We start from the raw sequence: 15342 nt of genomic DNA, 5'->3' as shown, positions 1-15342 counted from the left end.
AAGTGCTTTGACATTCTTGCCAAGCTGATTTTCAACTTCACTCTGAAACTCTTTGAATTTCTCAAAAGATTCACATTTTTTTGACATAAGGTAGACATAGCAATATCTACTATAGTCGTCGGTAAAGGTAATGAAATATCGAAAACCTTGCCTTGCGGGTGTACTCAATTGTCCACACACATCCGTATGTATTAGACCCAATAAGTCACTAGCCCTTTCTCTTAACTTGGAGAATGGTTGCTCTATCATCTTCCCTAATAAACTTCCTTCGCAATTTTCAAACGACTCTAAGTCGAATGAGTCAAGAATAACTTCATGTAGAAGTTTCTAGATGCGTTTGATGTTTAATGTGGCCAAGATGACAATGCCACAAGTAGGTTTGATTCGACTCAATGGTCTTAGAACTTTTGGCGGTATCGTTAACATTATAAGTTTGTTTGTCTAATCATATGCAAAATATGCAATTTTCATAGAACATATAAGCAAGACATTCGAAGAACAACCATTATTTTAGTCTTGTGATCAAGTAACCCGGCGTCCAACACCATAGATCAAAATATGTTCAAAGGCATGATAAACATGAATTAGTTTAAGTACAAGCCAAAGACAAACAAAGTGTGCCTACAAGCACGACGGAAGGACTATCTTCATTGTCCGCTCGTAGTTGTACATCCACTTGTGAAGCCCTCTCACTTGGTCCCTGAAAAATGAGAGCATAAAGTGAGTTATACATGGTATCCAATACCTATGAATATCTTTATACACAAGTGTTAATGAAGATACCTGAGGTAGATGAAACATTCCTCTCCTCCTCATCCCTTTAGAAGATCTTGCATTTCCTCTTGTAGTGGCCTTGCTCACTACAATAGGAGCAATGCATCTTTCCTTTGTTCTTGAACTCTTTCTTCTTTGCTTCCAAGGGCCTTTTGGTTTCTCCATAGGAGGTGGCTCGATGAAGCAGTTGCACCACAACTCTTAAAGAGTGTGTCTCCTTCCCGCAGTTATATGTGCCCTAAGTGCATCATAGCCCAAGTAGAGTGAAGCAAGAAAGATATGACCCACCATCTCATCCTCCAATGGGATTCCAAGGAGCTCCATGTGCTTGAAGAGCCTAGTAATTCTAAGCACATGAGGTCGGAGGGGCATACCGGGTCTCAATTTGGTATTGCATACCCTTGACCAAACCCGGTACCTTTCCTTAGCAAATAAACCTTTTTTCGGTGTCTTTATCTTCATGTTCGAGAGTGACCTAGTCACATCACACACGAGTCCATCATAGTTGCCATTATGACTCTTGGTGACTCTAACATTGACAACGTCCTCAAGTGCTTTGAGGAACATGTCCGGAAAATAGAAGGAGAGCTTTTCCTTCCATTCTTCTGGGATGGAATTAGCCATTAGTCGTGAGACTTTCATGCAATCGGAAGACCATGCATCATGAGCCTCATCGCTCATGATTCCCTTAGTGAAGAAGCTTAGAATGAGAGTATCAAGACTGTACTCCATGGAACAACTCCGAAGAGTTTTCCGGAGTTCCTCCTCCCATTCCTTGAAGTTGACCAAGTTAAGGCTAAAAGCCAACTTGTAGGGGAGTTCCGGGCACATAGAGTTGTTGTTTGAGTTATTTGCAGACCTGTTTCTACAATTAAAAGAATTTGAAATGAAAAAAAATTCATAAACCAATAAGTTTGAAATTTAAAGCATACACGCAAATTTTCAATCTTATTGAGCGTTTGATCCACGCATTAATATTTGTCCCTTTTAGGCGAGAATAAAACGATTCCAAGATCCCAAATATCAAAAAGTGATTAAGCATGCTTTGGCTTGTCTTAACACTTAATATTTTAGGGTAAGCAATCCAATTGCTAATAGCTCCAAGTTACTCTTGGTTCGATAAAACGTCGCATCTAATGCTTCCTCGACATTTTATCTCCATTGCCATGAAATATAAGGACTCCTTACTGATAACGTTGAGCTTAACCAAGACCAACTTGTATACATAGTATACCTTACGTTCCTAGGGAAGTAGTGATGCCTCGCTTTGGCGTAACCCATCACTACGCCATTAGTTCGGTAATTGTTGTTCTTGGAATGGAAAATTTGGCTCAATATTATAGGGAACTAGGGTTTCTATGTTGGTTGATTTAAATGAACTTAATTAATCATCGCAACATTTGAAATCCTAAACATGGATCTAACATACCATTCAATCATATATAAACACAATTATATATATATATATATATATATATATATATATATATATATATATATATATATATATATATATATATATATATATATATATATATTGAACAAAAGTAAAAGATGCATTTGGCAACTAGCATGACCCCTTGAGTCTTCAAATCTTCAAGGGTCTTCGATGCATCCTCTTGGATCGTCTTCTTAGAAACGCCGTCTTTGAGACATCTCCTCCAAATATGCAATTACTAGATACTACGACTAGGATTAATCTAAATATTAAGGTATAAAAATACGCAACGGTACGTAGACCGTATTTATATTTACAAAAATACATAACGGACGCAGTCCGTATTTACTATCCTAATCGGGCCCCACTAGTTGTCATTTTCACAGAACCTATGAAGCAATATACATTCCATTCATCCATTCACTATTTTTGAATGGCCCATGCATTTTACAAGAAAAACAAGTAACAATGCATAACACGCGCAAACTAGTAACTAACTTTGGTGGTTAATCCGATTAAAGCGCCTAATTAAAACTAGTCAAAGTTGTTTAACATTTTATGTGATTAAGACGCAATTAGTTCAATTAATCAATGAAGCTCCCACTAAATTCCGCATCCAACTTAATTAATCCAATTAATTAAGCCGGTTAACCCATATTTTGTGAAATTATTTTGCAAGTGCTGGAGGAACCGAGGCCTAGCCTCGTTAAAATAATTAAATAAAATAATTGAAATCGGCCTAGTTACGCAAAATGATTGTCCACCAAATGCCAAGTGCCTAGCATCTAATCCATGGGGCTAGGCTTGCTAGGCACCAAGGCCATGGCTATGCGTGCTTGCATGCCTACCTAGCAGAGCACGCTACGCTTGCTAGCACCAGCAGTATTGCAGCATGCTATGCATGCTTGTGTGCATGCTGGCGCTGGCAGCGTGTGGCTGGGCTTTCTGGGGCTCGCATGCCTTGCTGCCCAACAGCACTTGCGGGCACCTTCTAGCAGCCACACAACACATGCATCAAGTACGCACATTGTGTGCACCCACCCCACCACACAACAGCAGTATCTCGAGGCATGAGCACCTCCATGCACATCTAGGAAGCCACATGTGCGGCTAGCTGTAGGTGGCGCTTGGGCGATTTTGTCTCGATTTGCGTGCTTTTATCTCGGGATTTTTAATCCCGATATATGTGTGACATAAAATTGATTCTAAATTAAATTTAGAATCAACATTGAGAAAGAATGAAAATACAACAAGTCTAACTTAAATAAATTCCATTTTAGTGCACAAATCAAGATTAATTCAACTTTAATTTAATTTAGGTTCATCTTGATACTACAAAAATGAAGGGCTATACTCATAATTAATTTAACCATTCATAAATTAATAATGATATTTGACAAAATTAAAGGAGTTGGAAAAATAAACCCATTCATCTAATAAAAAATTTCCAACACTAACTTGTGTATAATTGAAAAAATTACATCTTCCAATATGAAGATTAATTATATTTCAATCACAAGTTTTGAACTTTTAGGACTTTAATCAACTCAGAAATTAGTTCAACATGGTATTTAGCAATCAAAGTTCTAACCAAATAAACAATTAAAGATTGGATCATTTGTTGGGTTTCGTAGTGACCCACTCTACGCGGAAAGAAACCCGCCAAGACCCGCCCCCATAATAAATGCAATTAACAAGCAAAACATAATTAAACATAAGAAAGGATAAAAGATTATACCTTTGACGCGTGCTTCGCTCAACAATGAACTCTTACTTGAACCCCGAAAACACGAGGTCTCCAACGGAATCGTACCCTCGAACCCGACCTGAGCGTCCTAAGTCTCAAAGGTTAGTCGAGACCCGGACAAATAAAACTATGAGTTTTACGAATCAAGGTTTACTCAAATCAAGAGTTGCCTTTTAATTCCACTCAAGCTTGTTCTTTCCTAAATACCCAAACTTTGGTATTTATAAAGAAATGAACCCTTGATACTCATTTCCCAACCAATGTGGGAGAATGAATAGTTTTGATAACTAATTTAATTCCAAAATAAATTAATAATCAAATCAATCACAATGAAACAAGTGTCAAGGGGAGAGAGAGAGTTAGGTGAGGACCAAAGGCTTGGGGGGGACCATTGCCTTGATCCCCAAGCCATTGCTCCAAGCAATGGTCCCCTCATCCAAAACCGGCATAGGAGGGATGCTGGACTGGCAGCCAGCTAGGCACGCCAGCTAGTGCTGCCAGCTTGCACCAGCCAGCAAGCCCCGCATCACCCCAGCCAGCATATGCGTGCTGTGCTGGGCGATGCTTGTGCTGCTGCTGCGTGCTAATGCCAGTGCTAGTGGTAGGCGCTGCTAGCTGCTAGCGTTGGCCCTTGCCTCTCTCGCCATCGCACACACACACGCAGGCCCTCGCACTCCCAGTCCCACGCACATGCACAGGCCCTCTCGCACAGCCAGCACACCCAGGCCAGCTAGCCCCTCACGCACGCAAGGCCTGGCATGCGTGCTTCTAGCGAGCCACGCATGCTTGGCTTCGTGTTGGGCGATGGTGCACACACACACGCACAGAGTGAGGCTCGTGTTGTTGTTGCGATGGTGCGAGGCATACACGCACACGCACATACGCAAGTGCCCAGCACTACGATGGCTGTGCTTGGTGCGTGTGGCCTGCGATGGCTTGCGATGGCCCCTAGGCACATGCACACGCACACACGCATAGGCTTAGCCATGAGATAGTGTTGTGCATGGTGCGTGTGGCCTGCGATGGTGCTGCCATGCCATGCGAAGGCTGCGATGGGCTGCCTTGTGCACCTAGCACGCATGGCGCGCCTAGCACACCATGGTGCGCCTAGCACACACATGGTGCGCCTAGGCTTACGATGAGCTAGCCCAGCCTAGCTACGGCTATGCTCGTACTTGTTGCTTATGATTTTGCGACGCTCAGTCTCGACACCCTAGGCTCGATATCCGACGTCTATATTCGTAAAACTCCGTCGACTCATTAAATCCTTCGGATTAATTCGTCGTCTCGGATCGGTTGTTCGATTGGGTTCGACCCGAAGGGTTCAGTTAAGATTAAGCTGTAATATTAATTATACCTTAATATTATTGATTGGAAGCGGCCTCCACCTAGGCATTCCGATCACTTGACCTTACTGAAAAATTAGCTCTGTAATAATTCTGAACCCTCTATCAGAATAATACACTTAATGGAAGGACACTATTCCTTTCAATCTCCCACTTGTCCTTCTGGACAAGTGTGCATATAGTGTATAGCCCATTTCCTATGTCGCTTAATGTCTCTTCGTGAACTATAAGGTAAGATTCATCGTCATCCTTATTACGTTCAGAAGTGTTTCTCGATCTCCGAGTTCGACTGTTAATAAGAAGATGATTTCTAAAATCTATCTGAGTACGACCATGCATTTTCACAGTCTCGCTCATCGAGCGGCCTTCTAAACAACAAAGACATATTCCCTATTGTGAATAGGGGGACATTCCCAGTCTTGCATTGTAAGTTTCTCTTACTAAGAGGACCTAATCTCACGAGTGTTCCCGTTATGATCCCCAGTTACGGCAGACGTTAGGCAACATCAAAGATACTAGTTCTCAAACAAGAAAACTTCACAATACTCATGGTCGAGGAAACAAGTTACGATAGCTATAATGAGAAATGTACTTATGACAATTTTTGAATCTCTTAAAGTACTCTCATAGGTTGATCCAGTGCAGTTCCAAACTGGCACCTGTGCAAATGATTTATGACCATCATGTTCTTGCAGCACAAGAAACGGTGCTGTAAATCATACTACACACTAATCTCTGGTGGTCATCAATCGTCCATCAGTTAGATGACCTCGATCAGGGATAATTTTCTATTTAAATATTCAATGTTCACTTAACAGGTGTTTCTTTATCCAAGACATGGTCTTGATACCCGGTTTTGAATATTTAAATAAATCGAATGGACTCCTTATTTAATTCTAAACCACAATTAAATAGCAATGGAGTGAATGATAATTTTGCACAAAAATTAATTACTCCATTAATGAATGGTTTCAATACAATGTCTTACATTAAAACAACCAGTTTAATTAAAACACATGTACAGGGAATTTTCAAAGCCAGTCTCCAACGTGCTTGATTCCCATTGCCTCAATGTGCTTGTTGTGTTTCACTTGAGGCAAAGGTTTAGTCAAAGGATCGGCTACATTATCATCCGTTCTAATCTTGCAAATTCTGATTTCACCCTCGGATTTCCATTCCCTTATCATGTGAAATCGCCTTTGGACATGTTTGACCTTCTGGTGCTCTCTTGGCTCTCTAGCCTGAGCGATAGCTCCATTGTTGTCACAGTAGAGATCTATCAGACCCTTGATGGAGGGTACAACACCAAGTTCGCTGACGAACTTCCGAATCCAAACATCCTCCTTAGAAGCTTCTAAAGCAGCCAAGTATTCGACTTCAGTTATCATGGCATACATGATCGACCCAATTAGCGAAGCATATGGAATCTGATCCATTCTCTCTCGCTCAACAGGTGTTTGTGGACACTGTTTCTTGCTGAGAGTTACGCCATGGGACATGGGTAGATGCCCTCTCTTGGCATTCTCAATGTTGAATCGTGCCAGTACTTTATTAATGTAAGTACTCTGGCTCAATCTAATCATCCTCTTAGATCTATCCCTGTAGATCTTGATGCCTAATGTGTACTATGCCTCTCCTAAGTCCTTCATTGAAAAGCACTTTCCCAACCAGCCCTTTACGGATTCCAGTAATTTTGTGCTGTTTCCAATGAGCAGTATGTCATCGACATATAGGACTAGGAATGCGATTTTACTCCCACTGACCTTCTTGTGTACACAAGATTCATCTGGATTCTTGATAAAACCAAACTTGCTGATGGCTTCATCAAATCGCAGATTCCAACTCCTGCTGGCTTGCTTTAGTCCATAAACGGACTTCTTAAGCTTGCAAACCTTTCCAGCGTTGCTCGGATCGACAAAACCTTCTGGCTATGTCATGTACATAGTTCCTTCCAAAATCCCATTGAGGAAGGCGGTTTTGACATCCATCTGCCATATTTCATAATCGTAATATACAGCAATCGCTAGAATAAATCCGGACAGACTTTAGCATTGCAACTGGTGAAAAGGTTTCATCATAGTCAATCCCGTGGAATTGCCTATAACCTTTTGCCACCAGTCTAGCCTTATATGTCGATACATTTCCATCCTTGTCTGTCTTCAATTTGAAGATCTATTTGCAACCAATGGGTGTGTAACCCTCGGGAAAATTCACCAAGTCCCAGACTTGATTTTCAAACATAGAGTCCATCTCGAATTTCATGGCTTCTTGCCATTTAGCAGAGTCGGGGCTCGTCATAGCTTGCTTGTATGTTGCTAGCTTATCTCCATCCATAACTAGGATGTCCTGATCATCGGTTAAGACAATATCAAGGTATCTGTCTGGTTGATCTTTGCCGTTGCGACCTACGAAGGGTAATAGGTTGAGCATTTATATTGTCTGTTTGATTCTGACCAATCTTCCCAGCTGCTTCCAAAGCACTTAGATTGTCAGTTTTATCAGGTTGACATTGTTGCTCGTCCTCTCGAACTTCGTCGAGTTCGATTTTCCTCCCACTTGTCATTTTGGAAAGGTTTTCCTTCTCCAAAAAGACACCATCACGAGAAACAAACACTTTGTTCTCGGATTTATTGTAGAAGTAATACCCTTTGGTTTCTTTTGGATATCCCACAAAGAAACACTTATCCGATTTGGGGTGAAGTTTGTCCGAAATTAATCGCTTGACATATGCTTCGCATCCCCAAATCTTGAGAAAAGACAACCTAGGAGGTTTCTTAGTCCATAATTCATATGGAGTCTTTTCAACAGCTTTTGACGGAGCTCTATTCAGTGTTAGTGCCGCAGTTAGAAGTGCGTGTCCCCAGAAAGAGATAGGGAGTTCACTAAGACCCATCATTGATCGAACCATGTCTAGCAAGGTTTGATTCCTCCGTTCGGACACTCCGTTCCATTGAGGAGTTCCGGGAGGTGTCAACTCCGAAAGAATGCCATTTTCTTTCAAGTGATCGTCGAATTCATGGCACAAATATTCGCCACCTTGATCCGATCGAAGTGCTTTAATTTTCTTGCCAAGTTGATTTTCAACTTCTTTCTGAAATTCTTTGAATTTGTCAAAGGATTCAGATTTATTCAATATTAAGTAGACATAGCCATATCTACTAATGTTTGTTATCGAAGTTGAATTCTTAGATGTCTTAGTTATCGGTATCAACTTCTGTCTAATCATATGTAAAAACATGCAATTTCCATTGAACATATACTTGCAAGACAATTGTGAAACAACTATTGTCAAAGTCTTACATTCAAAATACCTAGGTGTCCAACACCATAGATCATAGTATGTTCAAAAGCATGAAAAACTAGGATTAGTTTAATTACATGTCATAGACAAAATAGTGCATGCAAGCACGACCGAAAAACCATCTTCGTCGTCTACATGTCCATGCACCAACACTTGATAAGCTTCTCACTTGGTCCCTGAAAAGGCAACATAAAGTGAGTCATACTTGGTAACCAATACCTATGATAAGCTTAATTCACAAGTGTTTAGGAAGATACCTGAGGCAGATGCTCTATTCCTCTCTTCCTCTTCTCGAAGTGGCCTTGCCCACCACAATAGAAGCAACGTATCTTTGCCTTAACCTTCTTGAACTCCCTTATCCTTGCTCTTAAGGGCCTCTTGGTCATTCCACATGCGGTGGCTCGGCTGAGTAGTTGCACCACCTCCATTAAGGAGCGTGTCTCCTTTCCTGCAGCTATATGCACTCTAAGTGCATCATAGCCCGAGTGGAGCGAAGCAAGCAAGATATTCCCTGCCATCTCATCCTCCAATGAGATTCCGAGAAGCTGCATGTGTTTGAAGAGCCTAGTCATTCCAAGCACATGAGGTCGGAGGGGCATGCCGGGTCTCAATTTCGCATTGTAGACCTTGGTCCAAAGCCGACGCCTTTCCTTAGCAAGACATCCCAAATTTGGTTGCTTTATCCTCATATTTGAGAGTGACCTAGTCAAGTCAAACACAAGTCCATCAAAGTTGCCATTGTCACTCTTTGTGACTCTTACATTGACAACGTCCTCAAGTGCTTTGAGGAACATGTCCGGAAGGTAAGAGGAAAGGATTTCCTTCCAATATTCTGAGATGGAATTTGCCATAAGTCGTGAGACATTTTTGCAATTGGAAGACCATTCTTCATGAGCCTCATCGATCATGATCCCTTTGGCAAAGAAGCTTGGAATGGGAGTATCAAGAGTATACTCCAAGGAACAATTCCGGAGAGTTCTCCTGAGTTCCTCCTCCCATTCCTTGAAGTTGACCAAGTTTAAGGAAAAAGCCAACTTTTCGTGGAGTTCCGGGCACAGTTGGTTGTTGTTTGAGTTACTTGCAGACATTATTCTACAATTTAAAGAATTTGAAATGAAAAACCATTCATAAATCAATAAGTTGAAATTTAAAAGCGTTCATGCATATTTTCAATCTTATTGAGCATTTTATCCACGCACTAATAAATTGTCCCTTTTAGGCGAGAATAAAATGATTCCGAGATCCCAAAGATCAAGAAATGGTAAAGCATGCTTTGGCTTGTCTTAATCATTAAATATCTTAAGGTAAGCAATCCAATTGCTAATAGCTCCAAGCTACTCTCGGTTTGATAAAATGTCGCATCTAATGCATCCTTGACATTTTATCTCTTTTGCCACGACATCTAAGGACTCCTTACTGATATCGTTGAGCTTAACCAAGACAACTTGTATACCTAGTATACCTTACGTTCCTAGGGAAGTAGTGATGCCTCGCTTTGGCGTAATCCATCACGTACGCGCATTAGTTCGGTAAGTATTGTTCTTGGAACGACAAATTTTAGCTCAATATTATTAAAGGACCTAGGGTTTCTATGTTGGTTGATTTAAGTGAACTTAACTAATCGTCACAACATAATAGAAATCCTAGACATGCATCTAGAAATCATATATAATAACAATATATATAAGGCATAAAATAGATGCATTTGGCAACTAGCATAACCCCTTGAAATCTTCAATTTCCATGGGTCTTCATCTTGGCTCGTCTTCATCGAAACGCCGTCTTGAGACATCTTGGCCAAAATAGAATAACTAGCTAGAACGACTAAGATTAATCTAATAGTACAAAAATACTTAACGGTTCGCAGACCGTATTAAGATTTACAAAAATACATAACGGAACGCAGTCCGTATTTTCTTTCCTAGTCGGGCCCCACTAGTTACCATTTTCAATAACCTGTTTTGAAAACAATCTTCCATTCACCCATTCACTATTTGTGAATGGCCCATGCAAATTACGAAATACATAATTAAACACGCAAAACTAGTAACTAACTTAGGTGATTAATCCAATTAACGCGCCTAATTAAAACTAGTCAAAGTTGTATAATTCATTATTTATAAAAGCAAATTGCTCACGTAATCAATTAAGCTCCCTCTATATTCCGCATCCATACTTAATTAATCCGATTAATTAAGTCGACATAACCCATAATTTTGTCAAAATCAAAATTTTGCAAAAGCCGGAAAAATCGAGGTCTAACCTCGTAAAAAAATAATCACATAAATTATTTAAAACGGCAAAATTTTAGCAAAATTATATAGCTCAAAAATTAAGCAAACTAGCCACACCCAAGCATGGTGCATTGCGCACCATGGCTGCTAGGCAGCAGTGGGCTGGCTGGCCGGGGCTTGCTGCCTCGCTGCCCAGCAACAGCACAAGCTTGCCAGCAGCCTACGCCACACATCAAGGGCTGGGCTGGCGCTTGGTGCTAGCATGTTGCGCCCATCACAGCACACTACGCTGGCCAGCACCACGCATGCCTGCTCGCATGTTAGCGCCTGCCAGCAAGTGGGGGTTGGCTGGTGCTTGCTACCACGCTGCCCAACAGTGCCCTAAGAAACCAGCAGCCAATGTCACTGCCCAAGCCTAGCACCTTGGCACCCCTCTCCACACAGCCACGCAACATTGATGCTCAGCCATGCGCGCACCATAGGCAACCTACATGTGGGCTGCTAGGCAGCCCGGCTAGCCTTGGTGATGCTTGCGGTTTTGCATCGATTTGCGTGCATTTCACTTGAAATTTTAATTCCGATTTGTGTGTGACAAAATTAATTCTAAATTACATTTTAGAATCAATTTGAGGAAAAATAAAATAAAATAAGTCTAACTTAATTAAATTCAATTTTAATGGTGCATAAGCCTAAGTCATCCAAAAAAATTATTTTTGAACAAATTTAGGTCTTTCTTTATGCTTAAAATTAAATGAGCTATGTCCATAATTAATTTTTCCAATATGCAAATTAATAATGGATTTGACAAATGGGAGTTGGAAAAATAGATTAACCATCCAATGATAAAATTTTCCAACTTTCATACTTGTGTAAAATACCAATATTACATCTTCTAATATGAGGATTAATCAAAATTTTACTCACAAGTATTTGAACTTCATGGATTTTAATCAACCAAAATGAAAAATCCAAACTTTGTTCAATATGGAATTTAGGGTTAGAGTTCCAATCATTTAAACCTTTAACGATTATAACTTTAACATATTAGGAACTTAAAATTACACATTCACATCAAACATTCACACATTCTTGCAATTAATTTGCAAAATTTGTGAAAAACAAGTTTATGTGAATAAAGGCATATCAACTCAAGCACTAATTAAAACTCCATAATTGTGCTTAAGGATATTCAAAATAGCAGTAGATTAGGGATGCAATAATGCATTTAATCTAACCTTGTAATGCTTTCATTAATCAAGACTTAAAAAGATTTAAAATTTTCGTTGAAAAACGAAAAAAACCCCAAAAACTTGGGTTTCTGATTCGAATTTGGCTTCTGGACAGCTCTTAAAGAGGGTTGAATTTGTTTCAGAATGTCGATTCCACCCAAAAATCACTATTTTTGAGCCAAAATCTGGGTTCGGCAGCCAAATCAATAAAAATACGAGTTTTAAAATTAATTAAAACGAGTTTCTAATCTAATTAGTAAAGCAAAATCAAAAATTAAATCTTACTTTAAAACACCTTAATTAATCAATAATTGCAAAAATTAAAAGGAGCGTGGCTCCGATACCGTTGTAAGGTTTCGTAGTGACCCTCACTACGCGGAAAGAAACCCGCCAAGACCCGCCCCCATAATAAATGCAATTAACAAGCAAAACATAATTAATTACAAGAAAGGATAAAAGATTATACCTTTGACGCGTGCTTCGCTCAACTATGAGCTCTTACTTGAACCCCGAAAATACGAGGTCTCCAACGGGATCGTACCCTCGAACCCGACCCGAGCGTCCTAAGTCTCGAAGGTTAGTCGAGACCCGGACAAATAAAACTATGAGTTTTACGAATCAAGGTTTACTCAAATCAAGAGTTGCCTTTTAATTCCACTCAAGGTTTTTTGTTCCCAATACCCATGCCTTTGGTATTTATAGGGAAATGCACCCTTGATTTCCAATCTTCCACCAATGTGAGAGAGTTGGTAAATTCAACAATTTATTTAATTCCAAATTAAATAAATAATTAGAGCAATCACAACGCGACAAGTGGCACAATTACATGCTAATGAGTGATGCCCAAGGTTAGGTGGAGGGACCATAGCCTTGCTCCCCAAGGCTTTGCTTGGTCCCCACACCCACACACAAACCGCCTCATGGAGGGCTGTGGTGGATGCCAGCTAGCACCAGCCAGAAGCCTTGCATCCCCAGCCAGGCAATGCGTGCTGGTGCTGGGTGATGGTTGATGCTGGTGCGTGCTAGTACTAGGCGCTGGTGCGTGCTAGTGCTAGGCACTGCTAGGACGTTATGCTGGCGCTGGCCCTAGAACTCCCACGCATTGCCTCGCACACACACTCGCATACTACGCGCAGCCATGCCAGCCAGCCCCTCACACACGCAAGGCCTAGCATGCGTGCTGCTAGCGAGCCACGTATGCTGGGCTTGGTGCTGGGCGATGGTGCACATGCACACGCACTAAGCGAGGCTAGTGCTGCTTGCTAGCTTGCTGTGCTTGGTGCTGCCATGCGAAGGCACGCACGCAAGCACACAGCTATGCGAAGGCTCGGTGCTACATTGCGAGGCTGCTGGGCGATGGTGCATATGCACACGCACGCACGCATGTGCCTAGCACTGCGATGGTGCTGTGCGTGGTGCTATGGCTGCGATGGCGCCTAGGCATCATGCTAGGGCTACGATGGCGCCTAAGCACTCTTGCCTCGCCTAGCACACCATGGTGCGCCTAGCACACACATGGTGCGCCTGGGCTTGCGATGAGCTAGCCTAGCCTAGCTACGGCTACGCTCATACTTGTCGCTTGTGATTTTGCGACGCTCGGTCTCGACGCCCTAGGCTCGATTTCCGACGTCTGTATTCGTTAAACTCCGTCGACTCATTAAATCCTTCGGATTAATTCGTCGTCTCGGATCGGTTGTTCGATTGGGTTCGACCCGAAGGGTTCAGTTAAGATTAAACTGTAATATTAATTATACCTTAATATTACTGATCAGAAGCGGCTTCCACCTAGGCATTCCGATCACTTAACCTTACTGAAAAATTAGCTCTGTAATAATTCCAAACTCTCTATCAGAATAATACACTTGTTGGAAGGACACCATTCCTTTCATTTTTTACCCTAAACACTTATAGTAAGTACTCTCTCCGTCCCTTTATTTTTGCCCCATTGTCATGTTTTAGGTCAAATTTTAAAAAATTGACCATAAATTATCATTAATCTATTAAAGATAATATAGTCATTAATGGTCTTATTAGATTCGTCTCATTGTATATATTATTAATATCATGTTTTTATTATTTTTATGTGTATGAAAATAAAGATATAGATGTTTTAAGACGCGTGCGTTTTGAAGACCATGTACAGTCAAATGGGGATAAAAAATAGGGACAGAGGGAGTAGCAACCATGAGATCCTTTAGAATTTAGGCCTTGTTTGGTTGGATGTAGGAAGTAGAAATTCCCATGAAATCTCAATTCCTATGAAACTGTAATTCCTAGGAATTCCCAAAAATTGTTTGGTTAGATGTAGGAATTTTCACTTCTCATGGGAAGTTCTACTTACCTAGGAGAGACTAGGTAAATTAATTCCTCCATTTTGTAGGAAGTAAAACTTTCTAGAAAGTCTCAATTCCTACATTATTGTCAATCATAAGTATGCATATATTAAATTCCTAGGAAATCAAAATTCCCATGAATTTGTTTGTCAACCAAATAAGACCTTAGATGATTAAAGGATCAATGCTTGTCTAAGCTCAGCAACCGACCGGCCCAATAGTCATCACCACTTTTGTATGTGTTTTCAAATTACAATGTTCTATAGGCAGAATAAAAAATCAACACAGTTTGTCCCATTTGAACATTAATTAGATTTCCATTATTTGATTGTTGAAGTTGGTACCTTAAACTTTTGGTCAAGTTCATGTATCCACCTTCTTTTAATACTCCGTATTTACTATTTATTAAGCCCTTTGTTTTGTTTAAGGCATAGCACTAACTTCAACAATGAAAATAATGGAAAGTTGGCAACTCAAAATCACCACTTCCTAGATTTTATCCCTTCGAATCAGCGAGTTTTTGACAAATTTCTACGTGTTTTGTACGGCCAGCCCATGGCTCAATACCACTACAGCTTGCACGGTTTTCGATATTTCATGCAACTAGCTTTATATTGCAATTTGCAATTGGGCTTTGTTATTCTATTTCATGTAAATATCCCAAGAGGCCAACACTCTTGGAAATACCAAGTATATGTGATGACCAAATTAACATCTAGCCAAGTATGTTTTCTAATTCAAATAGTAATTTTTTCTGCATAATGTTTCTTGTAGTCCAATGTCATGAAATGCAAGTTTTGAATGAAGTGTTAATTTGGTTGACAACACTTTGACTTTTACACTATTCTTATACTCCTTTTTAACTAATTTTGATAATTTACACTATGTTTGGGTTAAAGGAAATTGAGGGAAAAGAAGGGAAAATAAATGGAGAAATGAA

Source organism: Chenopodium quinoa, unplaced genomic scaffold (genome assembly GCF_001683475.1).
Source record: "Chenopodium quinoa cultivar QQ74 unplaced genomic scaffold, ASM168347v1, whole genome shotgun sequence".
Classification (NCBI taxonomy): domain Eukaryota; kingdom Viridiplantae; phylum Streptophyta; class Magnoliopsida; order Caryophyllales; family Amaranthaceae; genus Chenopodium; species Chenopodium quinoa.
Note: the sequence above shows the minus strand (reverse complement) of the source record.